A 24,142-nucleotide genomic window follows, 5' to 3' on the forward strand; every position below is an offset into this window, starting at 1 on the left:
TCACTAAATTTTTAGAGCCAGATACGACTATGTTTACGTTCAATAATTATTTGTCGTCAAGTTACATTTTATTTACGTCATAACTAATTATACGAAAAGGACATAATCTGTGAATTGTTAGTGGTAGTCATAATCGATGATAATAAATTATTAATAGAGTTGCAGCAACCGTAAAGTTAACAATAAAATTTGGTGACATTGATTAACACAACTAATGATCATTTCTTTATGTGGCCTTGTGAATCACATAGACATACATGAAATGACTTTTTTCTATCTAAAAATTTCTGTATACTCTCAAGGAACTGAATAGTATAAACGAATTTTTAACGAATTGGGATTTCAAGTAGAAAATCCGAGTATGAGTCACGGCAAGTTCGAATTCTCATCATGCGTCAATCTGACTTGCAATCTATTTTCAGTGTGATGAGGAAGATCTCCTATGTAGAAGGAAAGAGATATTGCAATGACAAGAATTTTGGAGTAAGATCATGAATCGCCTACGAGTTTACTTATTAAAATTTTGAATTTATCAATCGTTTTCCATTTGAGAATTTTTGCTGAGATAAACATTTTCATATGATTAAATGTTTTTCATGTAAAACATTGTCGCATTTTACATTTTTTCGGTTCAAATCATTTAGACCATGATAATCTTTTATAAAGAATTCTGACTGAAATAGTTGTGTACATCAAAAGTGCTCGAATGTGTTTTCTCGCTCCTTTGTATAATTAAAAGAATATTTGTAAAAACGTTATTTGTTCGAAATCATCCTTGTATTTATACTCGATTAGGAAATGTTGTTTCCAATTATAAATTAGCATTTTTCCCGTTGAAATATTTACAAATTTGAATTGTTGGTCAGACATTTGGCAATCCTGATTGAGTCTTCTAAGAACGTGAGAACATCATACATGTGAGAACAAGATTTTAGGCCCTCAGTAGAACTACAGAGCATTAATTTATTTCATATACACAACTGTTCTCAAATGTAAGTATCAATCAAAATTGTATCCGTCATAACGTGTTCATGGCATTTTGTTTCAGCCACTAGAGATAAACATGTAGTAAAATAATTTACAAAGCTTACTAATTTACGACTGAATAGATCTTATAAAATCTTGTCAAGTCAGATTACTTAGATATAATTTTAATTTAAATTGCAGGTGATTATAAAAAGTGCTAAGAATTTTACTCTAATCTAAAGATATGTTACATAGGAAAAATGAAAATCAACAAGAATAATTATAAATTTTATTAGAAATTGGAATTATTTGTTGTAGAAAAGTTTAATAGGGAGATGCTACGTATCAATTTTAGTACTTTACCTAGAAAGGAATTATTAAATATGGTCAGAATTGACGCTTAATATATTGAAAGTAAACATTTCATAGACTAATAGAAATTACTTGAATTTTACAAACTTATACAGTACGTTATCATCTGAGCGTGACATTATCAAAATTGCATTCACTATGATGAAATTACTTCAAGAATAATATTTTGATTGATGATAAGATCAACAAATCAATAACATTGTATTTTGTGACATTCTAATTCTAATGTTTACCGCTAGCTTCAAATCTTAATAAGAATTCCTGTACTATAGCTACTACCCATAATTTCTTGCTTTACGAAGGTCAAAATTATTCCATTGTTAACTGAACAGGGTAACTGTGTTACCACTATTAACAATTTTGAGAAAAAAAGGGAAATGAAATATACTTTAAATATTTGTCTTTTTCTTGTAGAAAAATGAAAGAGTAAATAGTATCGTCTTTATTTTTTTTTAAAAAAAAAGAACATTGAATCCAATAACTTGCGCTATGTTCTTTTCTTTCAGGCGTGGTCGCAAGATGCACCATCGCTGGTATTAGTTCCAAAGTACACTCACGTTTGGAACATTCTACTTCCATGTCGAAGTAACCAAATAGCATCTAGTATCCATAATAGGTTGATGTTCCCCTTATTGATTTTCGGCACGCTGTTGCACATGTAGTGAAACCAGCTGAAGGACGTTCTACGAAATGTTATGTTCTACTTTTATTGTTATGTTCCCTCTCAGAACACTTGCCAAGTTATCCCATGCTATCGTGTATGCATTTAGCTCTCCTGTATCAATTTCGTGAGGAGACAAAAGGACTTCATTTGTTTCTTGTCGAACACAGGAGTAATCATGAGTAATTTTATATCCGTTATCTACTCCTTTCGTCGTTGAATTATAGTGTAGTGGTCTACTATTATTGGTTTGCCAGTAATGCTTTCTTGAAACTAATGAATTTGTGTGCACAATAAAATCACTGCTTTCACTTTTCGAGCCCAATATGAAATCAGTGTAAGGCTTTCAAACATGTCATACATCGATGGCCCTGTTTGCTTTTTTAAGTTTGCAGAAGGTATGGCGGTTTGTCACTCTTATTTGCACGTAAGATTCCAGTGATCATCATGTTACACTTTACTAATTTCTCGGCAAAGATGCAGATGTAAACAAATTATCAGTAGTCACTATACTTCCGGAACTGAAATGGAACTTAGTGAGGTCAATTACCACTATTTGCCCCTGATTTATTTTCCTTACGTCATCACATCTTTCAGTGTACATTTGAATGCTTGAATACATTACTAGTTTGGTTTTAAAACGTCTTTTTTCCTCTTGGTCTATGCCTGAGAGAGACGCCTGTCCTTAATTACCGATATCGACAGTTACAGTTTCATAAGAATGAAATTGTTCCACACATGTATTACGAAATATGAGGTAAACGTGTAAAAATGACTTGTACTTTATTCCCTGATTATTGATTTTTTGTGCAAGAGTGTTTCTATCATCAAATATGATAAATGAATAAAAGAAATAAACAATCACGCAACATCACAGCTCTAGAAATGTCACTTGGAAGGCACGATTTTCCCTCGCATTTGGAAGCATTCATAATTTACCAGCCAACCAACAGAATTAAAATTCAAAGCGTATAGTTAATTAATGATCTAAATTCTACTACATTGTTATTGTTTTCTTATGTTCCAGTTCTTATAAACTTATTTTGCAAATTTGTTTGTTTCTTTACATTTCCTTTGGGAAAAGCAAAAGAAAAGTTTCGCTAGATGTTAAATATTTTCTATTGAATTAATCTGCAATTCCAACATGTTAATGAAGAATGTTATGCACAAGCAATTTTGAACTACTTTCATTTTCAGATGTCCACATCCTACTTCTTTTACCCTCGTACTTTTACCGATGCACAGTACCTTTATCAATACACATTCATTATCAATCTTGCCACCTATTTATTCTTCAGATTTAGCGACGTCATTTGCACCCCGCAAATCAATACTCCTTAATGAATCATTATCTCGAAGTCTAAATAAGACAATTCTTCCTCCGTTTTATCTAATATATCACGGATGTCCGTAGTGTCTATTCTCCAGGCAGGCATCTTATGCATCAACAACGTGAAATTATTTCCTAGTTGTGACTTATTGAAAAATAATACTTTTTCATGTTTGTAGTTAACAATTTGTGGTTTCTAATATATCCGCATGGATAATTGTGTTACCTCACAATAGTGTTCTATCTATAAAAGAACCAAGATGTAACAATTTGCTATTTCCATTACACTTTAATAATGTTTATACGCCAAAAGAACAAATACAAAGAGTCGCATGACTCTACAAACACATTTTTCTAAGGAAATCTAGAAAAACCTTATGTTGAGGTAACTGAGTTATACCTTTTTCGTGGAGCAAGTTTTAGATATGTTGAAAGCCTTAAACCTTTTCGCGTAAGTAAACTAAACATAATATACTACATGTCTATTTGAACCTGTAACAAGTGTGAGAAGATATTAATCGTTTGGTGCAATTGGTAGTCGAAGAAACTACAATATTTCTTACTCTAATTAATCATATGTGCGATCATGTGAGTGCTGAACTGGATGGTACAAGATGTTAGATGGAAAATTGGTTTCAAAGAAAGAATATGACTGCATGTACTACACAAGATCGTTTACCCATAACAAACGTAATAAAACCCATTTACAAGTTCAATACAGTGTGTGAGAGATGTGAATCTCTGTTGGAAGTTAGAAGTCTCTTTAACATATTATGATTTTAAGAATGTGTACTCTAGCTTGCGCACCATTTATGCACTCTGTGTGATATTTGTTACTGAGCACTGAAAAACTTCAGATATAAAACTGTTGATCGTCGAAAGAAATTTCCGTGTAGTCTTTACTGTTTGCATAAATGTTTCGCTGTCAAGTATTCCATTTATTTTCAAATATTCTACGTATTTGGTACACTTTTTATCTTTTAAACATTTACCAATTGGTAAAAATTATTTCCATATAAATTGTGCCCCCAATTACTTCTTTGGATGTATTTTTTTTCTTTTTTTTCTTATATATTTTTATTGCTTCATTTATAACTTTTGAATATCGAAACATTTTACATTTTCTTGTTTTCGTAAAGTTTGCAACTTATAATGTTTATTTGTTCAACAAATATTTTCCGTTTCAATTGTTTTTCATACAATTTTGTTTCAAATTTCTTACATTTTTGCTGTTTGGAATTAGTTTGTACACTATAAAAATTTAGTTTTAAAAGTATTGCTTACATTAACGTTTTCTTCCTTCATTTGTTCCTTTTCATAACGACTTTAGATATTACCATGCTCAGAAACTTTTTTTGTTATATAATTTGTGTTTAGAATTTGGTTTGCTAAGGCATACAATTATTCATCACAGGTAAGTACTCCTTTGTAAATATAATTAGCAAATCATATTGCATGGTTACCTTTCCAACAATTACCTTAGACTAGTGTTATTCACGACTACATCAATAAGGTTTAAAATATGAACTGTTTTTCTACTTTAATTAGTACAAAATTGCTAATACACCTATCAATTTTAAGCTGCAAATGTTGCTTCAGTCCATAACACTATCACTCGTGTTAGAACCAATGCTTGTGATGTCGAAACATTTTGCGTCATAAGTAATAACAAAACATATGTATACATGTAGATAAATCACTCATTCACAATTAATTGCAGAAGATAAGAAGTATATGAATTTTTGTCGTCGGATTATTTTCTCTTATAAGTAATAATTGAATTATTTGTCTCTTGAATTATTTGAAAGGTAAATTGAAAATTACTCCTAGAACATATAATTTATTGACATACTTTTATATAGTCACTCGATAATGTGATTTTAATAAAAAAACTATTAATAATTCCTATTTACCCTTTGTTTTAATTTCTAGTATAATGAATCTAATCGTAAATTTATTTTAAATATTTTATTTATATCAGATAATACCGATTTTGTATGAAATTGTAGAAGGTAGCACAAGAAAATATAGTGATCAGTACAAAGTATTTGCCTTATACAAAGCTATAGCTTCTGAAAATAAAAATAAAATAATTTCTCATTTTCTAAAGCTGTCCAAAACAAATTATGTTGGTCTATCCTAGTAAATTAGAGGTTGTGATCATTTTTGGGTTTGTAGATTTGCTGTAATTGCAAAAAAATTCTAATCCGCAATTGTTAGCACTATTTCCTTATTTTCTGTATTAAAAATACAGTTTGTTGTAATTTTCATTTATATTATGTTTTTTTGAAATGTTATAACACTTACGTTTTAAAGAAATCAACAGTATTTTCCATTGATTGGAGCATTTTTTATATTCAACTTAAGATATTCATGATTCTGGTGATTATCTACAATTGATTGACATCCCAAAACTGATGTATGGATACTATTAAAATTTTCTTTTCGAGAGAGTGTAATGCGGAGACACTTCATCCGAGTTTCATTTGATAGAAAAATCATGATATGTGTATTTCCAAATAAGTAAAAATATACTACCTGTAAGGACAAACATCATCTTTGATTTGAATGCTTAGGATTTCAAACCGTGCATCATATTGTACTACTAAAACGACTTCCGCTTTTGTAAAGTTAGTAAAATCTTATACGGGGAGTTGCCTTGAATTTTATGGAAAGTTACTTAAAGAATTGGTTGCAATACGCTACTGTGAATAGACAAATTTCAACGACAGCACTAGTAAACTGTGAATTCCTCAAAGTTCCATATTATGACCATTACAATTCCTTCTATACGTTAACGACTTACCATGTGTATTGAAAAAATCATAAATTAATAATAAAAATTTAAAAAATAACTTTAAATGTTGATTAACCTAAGTGCGTGTTCTTTAGAAACAGATATAAAGTGCCAAATATTAATGACTATACTAATACAAAAATCTCTCAGAAGGTAACAGTTGTTGAAAACATAAAATGCTTAGGTGTTTGGTTTGATGAGCATTTTACATGGGAGTAACGTTGTTCTGAAATCAGAAAAAAAATTCGGTACACGCTGATTTAATGTTTAAAATATCAAAAATGTTTCCGGAATCTATCGCAGAAATATATTACTATGCATTCATTCACCCATACCTTTCATACGAAATTTAACCCTGATATGGAAACTTAAACGCTAAGTTTAAACATAAGCTCCTTGTTCTTCAGAAGAGAGTAATAAGAATAGTAAAAATGAGTATTTTCTTTGCTCATACAGAACCGTTATTACACGAACTAAACATATTAAAATTAGATAAATTTTAGTTTTATAGGATAAATTGCCTAATGTACAGAGGCCTCAAGAAAGATCCAATTATATTTTGAACACAACTTCTTGAAATAAATCACTCAGTACGCGTGCCAAGACAAACAAAGAACCTGAGAAACCAAGACGCGATTAAATTATAGCATAAAAAGTATCACATATCAATGTATTAATGCCTAGAACGCTCTTCCTCTAAGTATAAGAGAATTACAAACTTTTAGTAAATTAAAAAAACAGATAAAGAGTATTTAAAAATTGAGACAATACTATGTTAATGTGTCATTATTATTATTATTATTATTATTATTATTATTATTATTATTATTATTATTATTATTATTATTATGAATTTATTAAGTATTTATAGCCTCATGTAATTTTGTGTTATCTACATATATTAAGTATTTAGCAGCCATCCTATAATATGTAAATAATTTCTGAAAGGGAGAACAACAAACAGCAGAAAATAGTCCTCTCCCTGAATTTTTTACAAAGATTGTTTAGCAAATGTATTGTTCTCATATACATATTAATAAATTCTATTTATCTAAATATTTCTTCCACTTAATTCTACTCACTTGAGTATTAATAAATATAATAAGTTTTTGCCGTAGATATGAGATGTGCATATGTAACTCGGTTTGCAATAGCATCTCTCAATTTCTAAGGGATAAAGTATAATATTACTTGCAAATATCTTTCCTCGTCTAAGCGAATATCTAGTTTATTTATCTTCGTTATTTGATGACTCCAGAATGATTTCCATTCTTGTGTATATTTGATACTGGGGTGTATGTGATAAAGGGAAAAAATATATTAGACACAGGTATAAAATAATAAATATACGCAGTATTGTGTCAATCACAACACATGAGTCATGAATTTATTTTCGATTTTTTTCCTCACAAACACTACAAAATCCAATTGAGTTCTCAACGTAGCTTAAGATATTTTATTGTTAAGAAAAGTTTAAGATATTTTATTGTTAAGGATAATGTTTATAATTGATTATCACACTGTTTTTCTATCATTATTATAATCTCTTTTATGCTACAAATTCTTGTTGTAGTAATTTTTCTTAAAACGATATGAAAGACATAAAATTTCAATAAGTCTTAACTTTATCACCAATTTCGCACTTAACAGTTCACATATATTTCCTAGTCACAAATTGTTCTTCGATTATCAATTATTCTAGTAATTATCTGTTAACACAGTTATGATATAATACATCTAAAATTCCGAAGAAAATCATATATACCCATTTTCACGCTGACATATCAGGATACCGTCCTTTAAATTAAATGTATTGCATGTTCCATAAAAAAAACAAAGGTGGAAATTCCCAAGCCGATTCCTAGCAACACGTACACACCGGCAATGTCATTGTTTGTGAGTGGTCGCAATAATTCCTCAGTAATTTCCTTGAAAAAACTAAAACTTGTAATTTCTTGCACGGCTTCTAACTCCCAATGCAAAAGTAGCCCCGATTGTTGCACATATCTTAGCAAGTGATTAAATGACTCAACTAGCGGCCAGTTTTTAGAAAAGTAAAATCCGCAGTAGAAGGTCAGTAAAGGTTCTTTCATTAAGGTAAGGTACTTTAAATTTTCATCCTTCAGAACACCTTCATGTACGGTAAATTTTGAAGGATAATAATCGCCATGAATAGCTAGTTTTCCCTGTTTCACCATTGTATTAACCTTCTCGGCGTCCTTCATAACTATGCCCTTTCTACCTACGTCTTGAATCAATGTGCTATCTGAATTGACATAAAAAATCTTCTGCAATTCCCAGTAAGTTGTCCAAGGAATTCCAGAATTAATGAAATCTTCTATCGATTCTATACGCTTTCCATACTTAGGAATTGTGAGATAAGATACAAGTTTACAATCATAGGCTGTGTTAAACACCGTAGATACAATACAAATTGATAAAATTAAATATCTAATTACAAAATATTTTACATCTCTAGTTCCTAATCCGACAAGTATAGAGACAGAATACAAGAGTGAATAAGTATAGTCTGTGTAAGGATTTGGGATCTTTGAAGAAAGGTATCGCGTATTAAAGGTAGAGAAAATGAAGAAAAGGATAGAACTGCATAGAACAAAGGAAAATACACTAATCCAAACTTCCTGAGTAAGAGGGGAAAATATTAACCAAATATTCCACTGCACTTCGGGATGTGGCACAAGAAGCTTTGTAGAACCCTGAATGATGAAGTCCGAAAAATCATAAAAATTTCTAAGAAATAAAACAGAATTTACTTGAGGAATTCCAACTTCATATTTTCCATTTATAAGCAAATCAAAATAAGTTTCGTTATTTTCGTCCTTGTCAAAATATGTTGGGAAAGCTTTAATCTTTAATGTGGCATTGTAATAAGAACAAAATTCTGTTAGTAATTTATAGTGTGACAGGACACGCTGCCCCATCAGCATTTGTGCACTCGTTTTCGCGAGTTTGGCGTTTCGCTCACTTCGAGCGGTGTGACTGAGCGTTCCGCTCAGTAACCTTCTGAACACCACCAATGTTGTCTAGACTTGACTGGCAACAGTGACAACATATGATCAGAGAGCAGCAGGTTGAATCGAGAGCAGGAGGAGCAGGTTGCAGGTAGACATAAGAAGAGAAATGCAGTGTAATAAGAACAAGTGGGAAAGTATAAAGAAAAGAATAAGATAAAAATGCAACCATGAAGAATTATTTGGAAGTGAATTAATAGAACAAGAATTGTTTAAGGACTTGTTTTGTGTTAACCTATCAGTCAAGGTAAGAAATTAACAAGTAAGCCGTATTCGTGAAGAAGCCAGCCACTGCAAGTAAACATCGCATGTCACGTCCTAATGTCAGCGAAAAGAATTAAAACAAGTGATATGTGTATACGGTATACGACACATTAAAGCATGCTTTGCACTCGTAACCTTATAGAATTCTTTTGATATTACCGTAAAAACATATGCGCATATAAAAAGTAAATCTACAATATTGATACATTATTTATGTAAGCCGATATAATATTATTCATTTCAAATACCTCGCTCATAATCTAATCTATTTTATTGGATACTGCATATCAGTGCTACAGAAAGTAAATAATAAAGTTTCTTGCGCCAGTCAATATTAGTAGAAGTTAATAATTTGTAGACACTCTAAAGGATCAGTAAATATAGAACGTCGTGCATATAATGAGCGCACAATATGAACGCATTCCTTTGTATTGAATTATTTTAGTCGTAAGCTCAAGTTTGAAACATATATACATAAAAAGCGCTTAAAACAAAATCAATCTATATTTGATATAGGCCTATATAATAGCGGAATATTACTTCAATTTATAGCTATAAAAATATCCAACAACCACAGTACCAACATTGTTACATAACTGCATTATTTCTGGAAACTGTGCTAGCTAACGTATTTATCTGTGAAGAATGTTTAAAGTATCAGTACTAAGTTGAATTCAATTTAAATAAAAGTTCGCCAGTCGCGACTATCAAGTGTCAGTCAGTTAGTCACTTTGCATTCAAATTAGTATTTCACTAGTGAGTCATCTGTTCGGGCAAAGACAGAACGAAAGATAGAAACAATTATATCAAGTGGCAAGTATATTATAATAGTTCAGTGCATCCGTAAAAAGGAAATAATTAAAAATAATAAATGAATAATAAATACAAATATAAATAAGAGATCAAACTTCTTTCTAGACATTTGAAATAATATAATTTGCTACTGTCGACTGGACTTGCATTTCTTCTGAAAAGACTAAATAGTAGAGAAACCTTATTGCATGTATTATTATTATTTTTGTTGTATATAGTATTTTGTATGTTTCCTTGTTTGATATTTCTTGTTTCTTTTAATTACTTGTCAATCTCAGTTTTATGTTGAACGGTATCAATAATTAAAGTGAGTGACGTTATCAAATCATTATTGAAGCGACTGTTTACGTCAAAATATTGTTCATTTGTGGTTAGCATTATCTGTTGTGTATATGAATACTATTTTGTGATAGAATGTGGTATTATAGAAACAAATATAGTAAATAAATACATGTGGTTTTTGATAAGTTTACGCAAGTGTATTCTGAAACTCCAGAGTCTAGATTGCATCATCTCTCTACGTCCACGCTACGTCTGACAACTTCATGAATAACATCATTGTGGATATTTGTATTGAAGACTCGAATGGTAAGTTGTTGATTACGACCCAAGAGTGTTGTAGTATTAATATTAGTATTCTTATTTGAGTTCACTATTTCTTGATTCACTGTTTTCGGAGCGTGCGCTCCTGCTACCGAGATTCCGGATAACGGGAGGTTATTAAAGATTTGTTTCATATTTTAACCATTAATACCCTCCACCGTTACCGTCACCGTTACAATAGTCCATACCACTATAGGATAATGGTCTGACAAAGGTACGTGGTGGGCCATGTATTATTACACTTGACACAATTCTTCTTTTAAAATCAATTAATCTTGTTCTTACATGTTTCTCGATATTTCCATTAAATGTGTGATTCTCCCAGACAGAAATACGTTGAAGATGATCAAAATCTTCAATAGACGGAGACCATAATTGGTACTGATCCTGAAGCTCAGTTGATCTTAGTACGTACGTATAGGGGTAGAATTTAATTAAAAAGCAATTCTCTATGGTATGTATACCGTCCAATGCGCTATTCATAAGAAACACTAGCTTTTTAACTTTCCTTTGTAGAGACTTCTTATAACTATAATGGAAACTAGACAATATTTGACAAATGTTAAATAATGAAAATACAAATGTATCACATCCCTGTTCCATTCCTTCAAGAAGAAGATGTTCTAAATATTGAGATCTGTTCAAGTTTGAATATGACAAATATATTAAAGGCAAGAGTAAATCTGCTTTTGTTTCATAGATAATTCTTTGCATTATGTTTGTTTTTTCCACGAACATTGTACATATTTTGCTGTAGAATCCTTGATCCATCATCGTAACCAAAGGTTTATGGACATTCCATTTAGGTGGTATGCTTGGTAATTTCAGCTTTGCGTAACCTCTTGCAAAAAAGATAACTGATAAAACTGAAAGTATTCTCATCTTAAAACCTGCAAAGAGATTCATGTACAGTATTTTTATGTTTAGACAAACATTTATTCTACATGTATTCATTGAACTAAACTGATTCCTTTCTTTCTAAACTTAACAATATTTTTATTGCTGCTTTGACACTTGTCATGCAAGTGTGACACCTTTCGTGAAACGATATTCTGTTATCTCTAGTGATGCAAACGGGAAATGTTAAAGTGAGTTTAACTAAATGTTTTACTTTATTACGTAGGTATTATTGTATAAAACCATATATATGAAGAAACTTCTGAATCGTTAATGAACTCCAGTGAACTCCAGTTTTCAGTTTAGTTGATTTATACTCGTTATGTTACAATTAATGTCTCCGGTCACTAAGCTAGGGAAGTACTTCGTTAACTATATAGATCACGAATCATGTTTGCCCTTCTTCGAAGAAACAGTAAGCGTAAGGGTAAAATACGAATGTAAAGGTAAATAATTAATAGCACGTGTTTCATTTGTGTTTGTAAGATTAGTGCAACTTTTCAGTAAGTACACGGAAGGTTATAGTATGTGATTTCAGTGCATCTGTCTTTTAACTAAGGTGGATGATACTGTAACAATAGAACACAAAGAATTTCTTCTGTATCAGAGATATCAAATTCTGAAATCGATAGCATGTTATTCACTAAGACAACTTCATTTATAAATAAGTTTCACACTCAATATTCTAAGGCATACCCAATAACTGTAAGTAATGTAAATTGTAGCGAAAATGATAAATCAAATTATAAAACTTTGGAACATATAGCTGCACTTCGTTATTCGTCTACAAAGCAAGATTTATACAAAAATCGAAGCTTCAATTAGTTAACTGTAACTCAATATCTCACAGAGAATTGTGTAATTTGTAACAAACGTATTTTTACCTGAAGTGCAAAGTTTGCTAGCATTTAGGACAAATTCATACATATAAGGATCGGTCATGCAAAATAGGTAGATTTAGTGCACCCACGGAAGAGGAAAAACGTAAGTGTCCAATTACAGCTCTGACGACTTCCGAAAAAAAAATAGCTATTTTGGTAGCCATACAGTGTGACCAGAAGTAACCAACTAATATGCAGTTGCTTTTGTTTCGTTGAGTTGTTTGATATATATATATGATGAACGTATGGAGTTTCTGAATATAGTCCATTCTCGAAAACTATTCTAGGTACTGTGTTTTGAAAGCAGGTATCCAGAAGTCATAACTTCGAGTACAGATCTTTATTTATCTTATTGAGATGAATTGATTGATATATAGGTTGCTATGACGTGCTCTAGAATAACTCTATCCCGGGGAACTGCATCACTCTATGTTCCTAAATTATGAACTAAAATTACGAATACGTTCTTATGTGTTCGTAATTTATGATCGTTAAAATTTTCAACTAAATATTAAAGTACTAAACCTATAACACTGTGTCAGCTAATAAAAAGGTTATAGTAATTTATTAAGATATTTTGCTTAAATTTAATTTTGGAAATTTATTTATTATATTCTTGTGCAATTTTAACAACATTTCTCGCAAGATTTTACGAATACAATGTAATAATGTACAAGTATATCAATTGCATCATTATCTAGTAATTTCTTGAAACGTTTGCGTTTTACGAAAACAAGTTTGCATTTCTTTTATCACTGTGACAAATATTAGCATTTTAAATACAATTTTCTCTCAGCAGCTGTTGGTTTGTCACATAAGAAAATGTCTCAAAAAGTGACAATAATATGAACTTATTAACTAAATACCTTTTTTAAAAATGCTGAAAGCTGCTGCCCAGAAAACAAATAATTCTGAAACTTCGGTTGACTTCATCAATGGTAAAGCCACAGACAAAAAATATATGGACATGTTATGTATATCCTGATATTTCCTTGTAAAATGCGAATTGAATGAATTCTGTGCAAGTAATGCACCACTTCAATTCACACCACTAAACGAAAATGAAGAACTTCTCTGTATTATGCTTACTAGCTTAGAAATGCGTACACAAGAAAAGAAAACAAAAGAGTATGATACTATTTAGAGTTAAGTTAGTAAACTACAATTTCGGATTTAAAGAGTATTAGTGTTTCGTGTAACATAATTGATAGGCATGTGAATACTACTTTACCTTTTGTATGTTGTATGCAACCTACATCTTTCTTAATGTGTATGGGAATCTTTATCAAGGCTACACAACATTAGTCTTCCTTATTCCCTAATAACTTCCCATTAGACAGTACTGCTGCTCGATTTCATGCTTTGGTCGGAATTGATTATATTGACAGTCTGTGAGTGAAACCCTGTACAATGAAAATTTCATAGAAATACTTGGTTTTATGTATGCACACTCGGTCGGAACAGTTTGGGCATTATTAGTGTAAGTAAGAGCTAAGCTTTAAGTTTGTCTTGTAGCGTATCTAATTAATTACGTTGAGCTAGGATTTTTAAGTTGGCTCCTATAAGAATACAGTCGAATACATAACATATAACATAACATATAACACAACATATAAGAATATATCCGAGCTCCTTCGTGGGTAAGCGGTTAGCTTACGCGTCGTTGCCTTGGAAGACACGGGTACGACTCCCGGTGGGAGCTCATGTGGTTCGGATTCCACGTTAATCATTAGGTTGCATATAATAAGTCGCATATAGACTCGCTGCTGAAAGAAACGTTACACTTAAAATCAACTCAAGTAAAACTCAAGAATATATTCGTAATTTATGTTCTAATTTAGAAACATGTAATAATACAGTTTTCTGTGGTAGAGTACTTATAACAGTTGCTGGAAAAAAAATTGTATCAGAAATGGAAATATTTGACACAGTGGAAATATAAATACACACACTTTTCGTGAAAAGTAAACAAAGTTAAAGTCAGTAAAGAGGTTAATAATCACGACAATTGTCTAGAAAAACTATTACGCTTAGATAAGAAGCGTTAAAGATAATTCTCGCTTATAGTAAATTAAATGAAAATTTTTGATTAGTTTTAAGTAGCATATATAGTTCAATCCAATGGTTTATAAATTACTTTTAATTATCAACTTTGAATGTTGATTTATCTTTCTTCTTTTCAACTGTTTTCTTTACAGTTTGAGTAAAAACAATCACAATTAAAAGCATGAATTTAGTACCTCCGGATATAAATCTAGCATTCGAAGTAACTGCGAAGGTTTTCGAGGTTAACTCTCAGCAACTTAAAGTTCTCCAAGTATCTTATATATATCAAAAAAGAAAGAATGTGTAAATCTGACTGTTACCCATAGTTGCTATAAAGAAGAATAATTTCCTTAAATGATGAATATAAATGAAGAACAATAATTTCTTTTGACAATTCCACAATTGCTAATACTTCAGTTTATTAACAGAGAAGATATAAGAGCTTTTGTACTAACTTCAACCTCCTTTCCAGAAGAGTGTCACAATTCTCGGTATCGCGGTCAGAATGTTTCCTGCATCTATTAGCTGAAATAGTTAAAAAGGAAACTAAATGTGACCCCGAGTGACTTAACCACACCTGATTGGACAAATCCTGTAAAAAAGGTATTATTATAGCAAGTAAATAACAACTAGGTACCATTCACACCAGCACACAATCTTAATCCCTAAACTGAGTGAAGGTGGGTGATTAGAATTACAGATTTTATTTAATGAAATTCCAGAAGTGTTAATTTAAAATATTTAATGCAATTCAGATTCCTTCAGAGCAGTTATAACAATTAAACAAATTCTTAATAGGTTCTTAATTTCGAAGGAGGTGTTCAAAATTTTACTTGAAAAACCTTTACTCTAACAACTACAGTTACTTTTTGCAAGGCAGAGATCATTTACAATAAATAGATTTTGAATGAGGATAACACAATCAAAACTCTCAATTCATTAAATATTAAACGCTAAATTGAATTCTATAATTCATAAACAGCAAGGTAACAACCACGTCAATCAATTTAATCCAGCTGTAACAAAAAGATATCGTGACTTTCGAAGTAGCCTCGTATATTTATTAAAAATTAACCTTTGAACTATTTCTCTCTTTAATTCTCTCAGTAATTCTTAGTTAAGGAATGTACGCAGTGCTTTTACTACTATAAAACTATTTAACTAACTACAATACCTTTAACTAGCATTACTACTTCACACTTACCGTAATACAGCAGGAAATAATAGTGACAGTATAGCAGAGGTAGTTACCATTTCTCAACTCCAGATCCTCTTGGGTTTAGAGACTGTTCCTTACAATACAATTCCATACAGTACAGTGCACGCGAATATTTCAAGCATTTAAAAATTAAGCAAAAATTTATTCGGTCGGAAAGCATGTTCTAGATTTAATCAAAATTATTCGTTTTACTTCAATTTTACGTTTGAAACCTAGCCGAGATATCCAAGAGAGCTAAAATAGAAGTATATGCATTTAACAGCAATTAATTACTGAACTAGGTAACTAGTGACGTTTTCATTAACAGCACTGTAAATTAGTTAACCTATTTCCAAAGCAGGAAATACCAATTTATATTTTACTTTAGTTCTTCAAAACTTTAAACACGTTATTAGAGACTGTTTTAGATTTTAAAATTAAATAGAACGAAATTAAAAGTAATTAGTAATTTTAATTACCATTAATTACCGACAAAGTTTAGTAATGAATGAAAAGAAGTTATGGAAATCCTTCTTATATTAGTTACTACGCGAGTATGCAATTTAAAAAGTGGAATTTTAATACTTGATTTAACGTTTTATTTTTCTTCCCCCATTTAAAGTTACCCAGTTAAATTTCTTACTCGACCTTCTGTGGCACAACGAAAGCAAGAAACGCACTAGACTCGATGACGTAATACACGTGTTCCGTCTCTCACAAAGCAGCGTTAGGAATTTAACGTAGTTTTTAGCTTTTAAAAGGTTTTGACTACGGAAGTATTATTAAGAGGAAATTTAGACCTTATTAATTTCATTCACTTGCAAGATACGTCTTCCTTTAACACAACTTCACACACTAGAAACACAAGTAACTTTTTCACTTTTAAACTGATTAAGCTTACAGAACTTATTTAAACACAATTTAATTTTATATTTCTGAACTCTTAGTAATTTAACACTGAGTTTTAGAATCACAGTTGTAATTAAGACACACTTCACAAGTTTAAACAAGGCACAGCTATAACGAACTCTCGACCACGTTTTCTAAAAAGAACAATTTTCGGCGCGAAGTAATGATGTCTATTTCTTGAGTCCAACCCGTGTTGGCTCAATAAACTACAATACAGTTATGAGGCGCAGCGGATCAGAATGCCATATATAGGAGCAAGACTCTCGCTACTGCGCAGCGCCCAACTTATTACATACGTCACTCCAGACCCCTGCGCTAACTGAAGTGGTTGTGTAATTTAAAAAAAAAAAAGAATTGATTCTCTGCCGTATTACAAGAATAACCAAGCTAACATATAAACATATATATATCATTTTAAAGCTTTTTTCATGCTCTTTACAATGAAAGTACTCTCATTTCAATCCAACAACGCATAACAAAATAATTCTTCAAAAACAAAACAATAAACTTCTTATTTTTATAAAAAAAGAAAACAAAAAAAGTAATTTTCCACAATGAAACTATGAACCAAAATGTAACGATTTTGCAATCGTTACAAACACCACCTCCTTGTTAAATATAAAATTTTAAGGAAAAAATAATTTTATATACAATATACAATTCCATTTTAAACTTCCATTATTTTCACATTTTATATCATTCCTTTAACTATATTTCTCAAAATGTCCATTCGGAATTTTTGTCATTTCTGTAGATTTCCATTCCAGTTTGATGCAACATTCCACTCAAATGTAGACCATTTTTCCATTTCTGGGTTTAAGAACAGCCAGCCAGATAAGAGATTCCAAACTTCCAAGGTTACAGCTTTGGTTCCATTCGAGACCATAAACCATTCTACAGGATGCGTTGACCATCTTAACATGTCTCCATAAAAATACATCAATGTAAGGAAAACAAAAGGCAATCTACAAATATAAATAGAAATGTTAAATTCAGGCAATAACTAGATGTTAGCCCTGTAAAGTAACAAAGGATTTAACTTCAAAATGAGAAAAAGATCTTCGAGTTTTTCCCTTTCACATGTAGAATATTATATTATTTCAGATGTAACACATTTCAATTATTAACACCATAAATGATATAAATTTACCCTAATGCATGATTTACAAATGAAATTTAAATGAACATGAAAAAATGAACATGAAACGACTATGATCATATCTTAAATCTACATGACATATTAGTTCCTACCTTAACCTACTTCTAAACTTAACTTAAATCTAAATTTTCTTATTCTAACCTTACATCACTAATGAAAGTTTAATTTCTTCTAGTTTAACTCTACATGTGTAGGATTCTCATTTTCATTTGTTCAGTTGGTGTTTGCTCCATTCCTTCTCACAAAGTATTTTTTAATATCACTTACATGAGCTCTCTTAGTATTATTAGAATTGTTTACATCTTCTAATAACACGGAGTTATAAGTTAAGAATTTCACAATTTTGAATGGACCAATCCAATGATACGTTAAACTCTTAGTTACTTTATCCTTCAGAGATGATTTTTCGTGGTTTTTAACTAACACAAGATCATCTACTACCAAATTTACATCCTTTCGTTTACCTTCAAATAGTTTACGACGTTTTTCCCAAGATTTTACCATGTTATCCATTGCATTTTCCCAAAGATCTTGACTATTCAGACCTTTAAGATCAGCATCCATAACTTTCCATTTGATCTCTAATGGACTATTTAACTCTCTACCAAAAAATAATTCTGAAGGTACAGCTTTTAATCCTTCATGCTCACACAAATTAATATTAAACTGGAGCTCTCGAATAACCTTACTCCATTTGTTTTGTCTTTCAGCAAAGTAAGATTTCAAAGAGTATTTCAGAGTTTTTATGAACCTTTCAGCAATATTTGCCTCCGGATGGTAAGGACTCAGTTTTATATGCTTAATACCCAAACTATACACAAATCCCTGAAAATACTCAGATGTAAATACTGAGGCGTTATCACTAGATATTGATTCTACAAAACCGTAACGGGAGAACAAATCATACAATTTGTCACAAATTATTTTAGAAGATAATCTCCTTAGTTTTTCAAGCATACAATATCTTGAGCAATTATCCACTGCTATTAGAAGATAAGTATACCCTTCAGAAGAAGGTAAAGGCCCAACAGTATCAATCATCCAGTTTGAATTTATTCTATTATTTACATGAGACCCTAGTCTACCATATTTTTTAGTGTTTAAGGGTTTAGCCTTTTGACATTCTGGACAAGACCTAACAAATTCCTTTACGTACTCTACTAAACCATCAAAAGTAAATCTCTTCATAATTTTACGTAAAGTTTTATATATTCCAGAATGACCACCTGTAAGATATTCTAAATGATAGTATTCGACCAGACTTCTTCTCAGATCTTTTGGAACAACGATTTTCCACTCATTGTTCTTTGCTCTAGTCTTTTTTAACAAAAACCCATGTTTGATTTGATACTCATTACTATTTTCACCACCTTCTACCTTACCGATTAACTCATTTATTTCAGGATCTTTACGTTGTAATTCGATCAATGGTTCACTTAGAAAAGGTAATTTCCAAAGATTTGTCAAAACTAAATATGATTTATCATTACCTTCTTTGACTTTAACACTATTGTCAAAATTAAACATGTCATACTGCCTAGAAAGGAAATCTGCTACTTTATTCTCATTCGTTTTCAAATGGTGGATTTTAAATGAGAACTGAGAAAGTTGTTCTATAAGTGAACCGTACTTTAGAAGTCTTTTAGAGTTATTAATTATCCAACTTAGGGCCTTGTTATCAGTATACAAATCAAACTCATTAAACAAAAAATGTTTGAATCTTACTATGGTTTTAACTAGGCTTAAAAATTCAATCTCGTAGATTGATCTATGCCGGTCTGCCTCACTTAGTTTCTTCGAAAAGAAACCCACAGGAATTAAGTCACCTTTATCATTTTTCTGTGAAATCACGCCTCCTAAGCCTCGCGAGGACCCATCGACGTGTACTACAAACCTCTTTGAAAGATCAGGTGTTTTTAGAATAAGCTCTTCTGAGAAAATTCTTTTTATTTCTAAAAAGGCGTTATTTTGGGCTTCCCCCCACTCAAACTTCTTTTTAATAGATCTTAACTCAGATATAGGACCTATAATTTCTTGAAATCCTGGTATAAACCTTGAATAAAAATTAACTACTCCACAGAATCGCTGCACAGCCTTTCTGGTCTTAGGAGGTGGAAGACTAAGAATAGACTCAACTCGTTTAGGATCCATGGTGATATTATCCCCATCGACTATAAAACCTAAATATTTAATCCGTTTTTTAAAGAAAAAACTCTTATCAGGAGATATAGTCAAACCATATTCTCTAAACCTATTTAACACCATTCTAATCGCCTTTTTATGTGACTCCTTATCCCTATTTGCGATTAAAATGTCATCAAAGTATACATGAACACCATATGGTTCAAGGTCACCAAGTACATCTTTCATACATTTAGATAATACACTACTTCCAACCTTAATTCCAGCTGGGAGCTTCTTATATTGGAAGGTACCAATCGGAGTGACTATCGTAGTTAAATCTCGACTCGCTTCATCAAGCTCCAGCTGAAAATAAGCCTTCTTTAGGTCACACAATGATATATAGGGGCACCCAGATAGGTTACTTAAACATTCTTCCATGTGAGGTGTCGGAAAAACATAATCTGACAACATACTATTCAATTTTACAAAGTTGGCAACTAATCGATATGAACCATCTCGGTTTTTCACAATGAAACATGTGCTACCAAAATTTGAATGATCTGTTTCAACTAACACATCTTGTTCAACTAATTCTTTAATAACATTCTCAAAAATCAGTCTCTTTTCCCTGGGTATGGGAAAAGGTTTTTCTCGAAAATATTTTTGTTCCCGAAGGTACAATTTACATTTAAAATCTTTGAGGCAGCCCACCTTCTCACTCACAACATCAGGAAAATCCTGTTTGAGAGATCGCACAAATGACTCTATATCTGGATCAATCCAATAATCACTATCATCTTCCGAAGAACTACCAATAGGAGATTCATCCTCAGGTTCATGAAGTTCTTTGTTATCCAAGTTAATTTCAGTTTCTTCAAGTGGTGGTTTCTCACAAACTATTATGTCACTCGAAGATTCCAGTCCAAGTTGTTGTTTTAACTTCTTAAATCTTTCACTAAATTCTTCTTCAAAGGATTCACTCCATTCGTTAGTATTCTTGATTTCACCTGAATCTACCAGTTCTAACACTCCATCCTTGTCGGCGTACACTTCACCAGTTGCTAAGACGATTTTAGCTATTTGGTTCTTTCTAGTATGATCACGAAGTCCATTAACACGTCCAAGTTGATCCACAAGACCAGAAACTGATGTTGGAAAAGTGTTAACTATTGTATCTTCAGGTTCCGGATAGTCCAAATTAGGAACTGGTTCACACTGGATTCCAATCTCCCTAGCACCAGACACCACTGAAGGAACGGAAGGGATGAAGTTGTTTCGACGACGGAAGCCATGTAGATAAATACAAACAGGCTTCAGACCCTCATCCTTCAAGCCGCTCGAACCATTGATGGCATCTACTTCAAAGAAATTCTTTAAAGTCTCCATTGATCTCAGAGGAATGTATCTTCTTTGGTTTCGAAAATAAAGTTTATTTCCAAGTACGTCAAGCATGGCACCAGTTGAACGCAAAAACGGAGTACCCAAGATAGCATCACAGGGTAATGAAGCTATCACCACGAAGTCCACTTCAAATCTGAATCCACCTAAGTTTAAGTCCACAGTGACTTCTCTAGGTTCTGTCACATTAGAACACATCATTGAGTTCATTTTCATCGACGGAATCGATCGTTGCCTCTTAATCAGATGACTAATTTGATTAATTAGAGTCGACGATGCTAAATTTACAGAACTTCCGCTGTCAATACAAAGAGGAAGTCTCTTATCACTAATGGACCCAATCACAAAGGTTGCAGAACAATTATCTCCACTAGAAGGCACTCTGTACGTAGAAGAAGCATTTACACTCTTTCTGTCATTTATGGATTTCCCAGGACTTCCTGTGCTGAGACTGAGTTGGTTAGACTTACCTGAGTTCAACCTCACATTATTACCACTTACACATGTCTTACCCTGTTCAGATTCAAAGTTTTTGTTATTGACATTATTTGAAAAATTATTTTCAGAAACTTTTTTAGAATTATTATTGGATCTATAATTCATGGTATCCTTAAACCTATTCCCTCCATTAGGATAATTAAGCTTAAATCTATTGCCTTTATAAGCATTCTCAGCTGATGGACCACTACTGGCCACCCTTACCTCCTGATCTTCATTTGCAACAAAACAAGTTTTTAAGTTTCTGTTTTTATATGAATTAATTTCTAAGTATTCCCTTTTTGATCTTTTGTACAAATCAAATTGCTCAATTATATTTTTCATTTCAGTAAGGTTTCGTGGAATCCTATCTGAAAAACATTTATACCTATACACAGGATTCAAACCATAAATGATAATTTCCAAGATTTCAAACTCGCTTGACCCTACATTTAAGACCTTGGCTGAATTATACACGTTATCTATAAATTCCATCACATGTTCACTAGGTTTCATTGGCCTATATACTTTAACTCCTATTAAATATCCCCTAACGTTTAAAGAAATAAATTTGTTCAACAAAGTCATCCTTAATTCTGGCCAAGTTTTATTTAATGTAAGACTATTCATTATTTCTGTATACAACAACCCTGAAGTTTTAACAGAAACTGCATACAATATCATTCTTAAAGGGAAATTGTAATTTAAAACAAGATCGTTTAAAATAAACATCAATTCAAATACTTGAAAACTATCATTACCATCAATCTTTTTCAAAGAACTAAGTTTAGTGTCAATAAGAACACTAATCTTATTGAAAACATACTTATCTATTAAAGGATCAAAAGATTTCCAATTATCCCCACAGTTTGTTGCTACCGGAAGTCTCTCAGGAACACTGTATGCGTTTAAAGGCATAAAGGCTCTAGGAGGTTCACAATATTGAGACCTTACTGATTCGTGACTATGTCCATACGTATTAGGAATACCATCAAACACTTGAGTTCCCACTCTGTCTACATACTGAGGCGGTTGTTCAAAGTTCCCTGAGTTTTGTTGGTTAAGTACCCTTTGTTTTACTTCGGTTTCTATTTCAGAGTCGTTTTTACAAATATTGTGACCACTAGGCTTCATTTGAGACCTAACGTCTCTTACCTTAGGGATAGCACCCTTATAATACAAGGGAGGAGGCGGAACAATAAATTTTCTATCATTTCCCTGACTTTCCTGATTTAAATTATCAAATTTATTTCCTTCTTATTTAAATGTTGATTCTGATCTGGCATGTGACAATGATCATTTACTCCTAAACCACTAAACACCACTGGTATATTAGGATTACCTAAATCATGACCTTCAACAGATGGTTCTTGATGACTAACTTCTAACGACCTACCAGGCTCAAACTTTGACACATGTTCGCTTCTACGACTAAGACATTTATCAATAAAATTAGGTTGTACTGTAAAATTTCTATTCGCATATCGATGAGAACCGACAACTCGATTAAACGATTCAGGATTTTGTGGTAATTTACTGTAAGCACCTAATCCTGCAAAACACCTGTTTGCGCCTTTACTTTTACCCCCATTTTCTATTTTCAGTTTATTCAATTCATCGCTTAGTTGGTAAACAACATCATTTTCGAACCTAGGTGGAGCTACAATATTCTCCTGTAAAAACTGAGTCGACATGTCAGAAACTTCAACTACTTCTATCATAGGGTCTTCAATAATAACTGAAGTAGTATTTGAAACATCAGATCGATTGTCAAATTCCATGTTTAAACCACAATAAATAAACAAAATGTAAATTAAACACACAGTACACTTTAAATAAAGAAGTAGTAACACAGAAATAAATTCAATTATTACAATATATAAATACTCCAATTTAGCTACACTACAACTACTTCTACAATGAAACTCATTCATTCAATCTCTAGCACGCAAGCCAGTACAAATAAAGGTTGACAAAATTTTGTTAAATTTCACTTTATTGAACAACAACTGTAAATAGAAAGCATCCACAGCTGAGAGCTTGTGTAGTTTCAAGTCACTCGTGCTTTTATAATTGGAGCTATGAAAACTTCAAACTGTTTCTCCAAAAGAGCTAACTCTGATAACTCTTACTAAATTCCAACTAAATTCTCTTAAATTTTCAAACTCTATACAAGCAAACCCAAATTTATCAAAAATATATTTGCAATCATCAA

The sequence above is a fragment of the Thermobia domestica genome, chromosome 8 (assembly GCF_964235325.1).
Source record: "Thermobia domestica chromosome 8, izTheDome1.hap1.1, whole genome shotgun sequence".
Lineage (NCBI taxonomy): Eukaryota > Metazoa > Arthropoda > Insecta > Zygentoma > Lepismatidae > Thermobia > Thermobia domestica.